The sequence below is a fragment of the Lipophrys pholis genome, assembly GCF_963383615.2.
Source record: "Lipophrys pholis genome assembly, chromosome: 3".
NCBI classification, from domain to species: Eukaryota; Metazoa; Chordata; class Actinopteri; order Blenniiformes; family Blenniidae; genus Lipophrys; species Lipophrys pholis.
The window spans coordinates 36,093,749-36,099,091 of NC_137627.1; positions in this window are offsets into that span (position 1 = coordinate 36,093,749).

Consider the following 5,343-nt stretch of genomic DNA (forward strand, 5'->3'; position numbering starts at 1 on the left):
AAGAGCAGATTACTGGACTCTTCATCTGTTTACACACAATCCTGCTTCAGCTCGGGGGGAATTACTCCTTCAGGGATGAGTATGTTAAAAACTGACTGCTGTGTTGCTCTAGTTTATACTTGACTTTACTTCATATGGTATACTGCACGGTGTGCATTATATTGTGTGTATTGTGTACTTTAGAGTGCCGAGTGTATCAGTATCTATACCCTGATTATCAGATTTGTCCTCATTACCTGTTTGTTGACGTATCAGAGTAGATTCCTGTTGGATTACTACTTGCTCACTGTACAAATAACTCGTTACTTCCATACCTCCGTTACCTGTGAGAAGCTGCTCATGAACACTAGAGGGAGCTGTTCCCACATAAATATGCATGGACCTCGCACAGTCTATGAAGTACTCGAATACATGTTGGAGTTACTATTCACAGTAGATTACAAACATCATATATTAGAAAAATTTACACTGAAGAAGGAAGGTAATGTTTGAATACTACTGTGAAGCTCCACGCACTGTGGAGTGTAAAATATTTTACGCACACACACACACACACACACACACACACACACACACACACACACACACACACACACACACACATACACACACACACACACACACACACACACACACACACACACACACACACACGTGAGTGACACTCAGCGTAATAAATCAAAGTGAAACTTGTCCTTTGTCACGTCTGTTTCCCAGAATACACACCTCTTCTCTCACACTCTTCTGCTTTACAGGAAATGAAAGCGATGACACGCTGGAAGGGACTCAGGTGGCAGGTGGGCGGGACTCAGGTGGCAGGTGGGCGGGACTCAGGTGGCAGGTGGGCGGGGATTAAGGTTAATCCCACAGAAACTCATTACAACCAGAATGGCCTTAACTATCAGAATGAATGGAGGACATGGAGGAGGTGGAGGAGGACAGGAGGAGGACAGGAGGACAAGGACTAGGAGGAAGAGGAGGAGGATGAAAAGGTGGAGGAGGAGGAGGAGGAGAAGGAGAACAAGGAGGAGGAGGAGAGGAGGTGGATGAGGTGGAGGACGAGGAGGAGGTGGAGGAGGAGAGGAGAGGAGAGGAGAGGAGATGGAGGACGAGGAGGAGGTGGAGGAGGAGAGGAGGTGGATGAGGTGGAGGACGAGGAGGAGGTGGAGGACGAGGAGGAGGTGGAGGAGGTGGAGGACGAGGAGGAGGAGGAGGTGGAGGAGGAGAGGAGGTGGATGAGGTGGAGGATGAGGAGGAGGAGGAGAGGAGGTGGATGAGGTGGAGGACGAAGAGAAGGTGGAGGAGGAGAGGAGGAGAGGAGGAGAGGAGGAGGAGAGGAGGTGGATGAGGTGGAGGACGAGGAGGAGGAGGAGGTGGAGGAGGAGAGGAGGTGGATGAGGTGGAGGAGGACAGGAGGTGGATGAGGTGGAGGACGAGGAGGAGGTGGAGGAGGTGGAGGAGGAGAGGAGGAGGAGAGGAGGAGGAGAGGAGGAGGAGTTCACACCCTCGTTAAAGAACATTTCTGTCACTAACTGAAAGAGAAAGTTTTCAGGATCAGAATCCAAAGTCCAGGAGGTCGATGACCTGGATCGTTCTCAGAGAAACACAGATTGAATCCTCTTCTTCCTCCTCTCCTTCTCCTCCTCTTCCTCCTCTTCTTCCTCCTCTCCTTCTCCTCCTCTTCCTCCTCCTCTCCTCCTCTCTTCCTCCTCCTCCTCCTCCTCCTCTCCTCCTCCTCCTTCTCCTCCTCCCCCCTCCTCCTCCTTCTCCTCCTCCCCCTCCCCTCCTCCTCCTTCTCTTTCCCTCTCCTCCTCTTCCTCTGCATCCTCCTCCTCTCTTCTCCTCCTCCTCCTCTTCCTCCTCCTCTCCTCCTCCTCCTCCTCTCCCCCCTCTCCTCCTCTTCCTCCTCTTCCTAAAAATTAAGGAGATCTTAACGCTGCTGATCTCCTCAGATTCTCCTCCTGATCTCCTCCTGATCTCCTCCTGATCTCCTCCTGATCTCCTCCTGATCTCAGATTCTCCTCCTGATCTCCTCCTGATCTCCTCCTGATCTCCTCCTGATCTCCTCCGTCTCAGGATTAACCAGCCCAGGATGGATTGCGGCAGGTCGTCTCTCGGCGTGGTGCCGAGGACCCGACTCGCTGAGCGTCTGCAGAGGAGCCTGAAGCAGCTTCTCGTTAGGACGGAGGTTTTGGTGAATTATGTGCGGAATGCAGTTATATAACTGTGCCATTGTTTGAGGAGACAAATGAGAGGAGACGCCGGAAGAGCAGCTCCTGGACCAGGAGGACGACCTGCTGGGACCCGGACGACTAATGAGGACAGAATTCCTCCTGGAGAACTGCCCTGTGCTCAGGTCCACCTGCAGAGAGCGTCCAGAGACTGACTGAACAGGGAGAGTCCAGAGACTTACTGAAACAGAGCGTCCAGAGACTGACTGAGACATTTAGAGTCCAGAGACTGACTGAAACAGAGTGTCCAGAGACTGACTGAAACAGAGAGAGTCCAGAGACTGACTGAGACATTTAGAGTCCAGAGACTGACTGAAACAGAGCATCCAGAGACTGACTGAAACAGAGAGAGTCCAGAGACTGACTGAGACATTTAGAGTCCAGAGACTGACTGAAACAGTGTCCAGAGACTGACTGAAACAGAGCGTCCAGAGACTGACTGACTGAACAGGGAGAGTCCAGAGACTTACTGAAACAGAGCGTCCAGAGACTGACTGAAACAGAGCGTCCAGAGACTTACTGAAACAGAGAGTCCAGAGACTGACTGAGACATTTAGAGTCCAGAGACTGACTGAAACAGATCGTCCAGAGACTGACTGAAACAGAGAGAGTCCAGAGACTGACTGAAACAGAGCGTCCAGAGACTGACTGAGACATTTAGAGTCCAGAGACTGACTGAAACAGAGAGAGTCCAGAGACTGAATGAGACATTTAGAGTCCAGAGACTGACTGAAACAGAGTGTCCAGAGACTGACTGAAACAGAGAGAGTCCAGAGACTGACTGAGACAGAGAGAGTCCAGAGACTGACTGAACAGGGAGAGTCCAGAGACTTACTGGAACAGAGAGAGTCCAGAGACTGACTGAGACATTTAGAGTCCAGAGACTGACTGAAACAAAGAGAGTAAGAGACTGACTGAAACAAAGAGAGTAAGAGACTGACTGAAACAGAGAGAGTCCAGAGACTGACTGAGACATTTAGAGTCCAGAGACTGACTGAAACAGAGTGTCCAGAGACTGACTGAAACAAAGAGAGTAAGAGACTGACTGAGATAGAGAGCATCCAGAGACTGACTGAGACAGAGCATCCAGAGACTGACTGAGACAGAGCGTCCAGAGACTGACTGAAACAGAGCGTCCAGAGACTGACTGAGACAGAGAGCATCCAGAGACTGACTGAAACAGAGAGAGTCCAGAGACTAACTCAGACAGAAAGAGTCCAGAGACTGACTGAAACAAAGAGAGTAAGAGACTGACTGAAACAGAGCGTCCAGAGACTGACTGAGACAGAGCGTCCAGAGACTGACTGCGACAGAGCGTCCAGAGACTGACTGAGACAGAGCGTCCAGAGACTGACTGAGACACACACACACACACAGCTGAGCAGTTTCCTGCTGAGTCACTAAACATTAACTTCCTCCTGAGTCGTCGTCTCATTCTTTACATTAGCAAACCTCTTAACTCTGTCAATGCAAGCAACACACACACACACACACACACACACACACACACACACACACACACACACACACACACACACACACACACACACACACACACACACACACACACACAATGGACGAAGGATGGATGGATGATGGATGGATGATGGATGGATGATGGATGATGGATGGATGATGGATGATGGATGGATGATGGATGGATGATGGATGATGGATGTGTCTATCTTTTCTTTCACTACATGTCATGGTCAGTTTTATTACTAGAATAGAGTAGAAGTACTTCAATATTGGTGAAGGGAAACTTAAATATTGGTTCTGTTCTTTCAGTCTTTACCTTCTTCCTCTCAGAGCTTCAGGAAGAGAAGAAGAGAAGAAGAGAAGAAGAGAAGAAGAGTAGAAGAGAAGAAGAGAAGAAGTGCTTCAGCTTGGTCCAGACGAGGCGTTCGGGGGTTTCACGTAACTTTGAGTTTCCCGTTAAAACTCTTTTCTAACTGTTCGTCTGTCGTCGGGGTTTTCCTCCACCTCTGCTTCCTCTGTGTGTGTGTGTGTGTGTGTGTGTGTGTGTGTGTGTGTGTGTGTGTGTGTGTGTGTGTGTGTGTGTGTGTGTGTGTGTGTGTGTGTGTGTGTGTGTGTGTGTGTGTGTGTGTGTGTGTGTGTGTGTGTGTGTGTGTGTGTGTGTGTGTGTGTGTGTGTGTGTGTGTGTGTGTGTGTGTGTGTGTGTGTGTGTGTGGGTGTGTGTGTATGTGTTTGTTTCTGTTTGTTTGGTGACGGACTGGAATGCAGCTGATGTGCATGATAAGATATTTCTGGGAATTTCAGGGTGACGTTCCGAGAGTCACGAGCTTCCTGGTAACCTCCGTCTCCAACCGTTTCACACAAACAAAAAACTGTTTCTCTTCCTGCAGGATTGAAAGTTAAGTTTAAGTAGTTCTGCGTTACTTATAAAACCATTTTTACAGAACACGTCGTCCTCTCAAACGTCCAAGTACACACCAGAAGTATTCAGGTCACCTTGTCAGAGTGAAGGTGATCAATATGTTGAACGATCAATAACTTTAGAGAAAAACATCGTCTCGGAAAGCTACGATGAATAAACAATACATTTCTTTCAGGTACATTATAAATGATGCACATCAGGCCTGAAGCTATATTCACAAACAATAAGAAAGAAAAGGCTGCTCACTTGTCCCTAATTCATTTTCCACCTGTTGGCTCCGCCCCCTTTCCACCTGCTGGCTGTGAGGTCACTGAGGCGACGCGTCTGAGCGGTGGAACTGTCACAACCTCCAGAGTCGGAATGTAGAAACTCTGGTTCCTCCAGCAAAACTGAAAGTTTCTGTAACTGTTTTATCATCAGCTCACTGTCGCTCCGTCAGTCGCTCCATCAGTCAGTCAGTCAGTCAGTCAGTCAGTCAGTCAGTCAGTCAGTCAGTCAGTCAGTCAGTCAGTCAGTCGCTCCGTCAGTCAGTCAGTCAGTCAGTCAGTCAGTCAGTCAGTCGCTCCGTCAGTCAGTCGCTCCGTCAGTCAGTCACTCCGTCAGTCGCTCCATCAGTCAGTCAGTCAGTCAGTCAGTCAGTCAGTCAGTCGCTCCGTCAGTCAGTCACTCCGTCAGTCAGTCAGTCAGTCAGTCAGTCAGTCAGTCGCTCCGTCA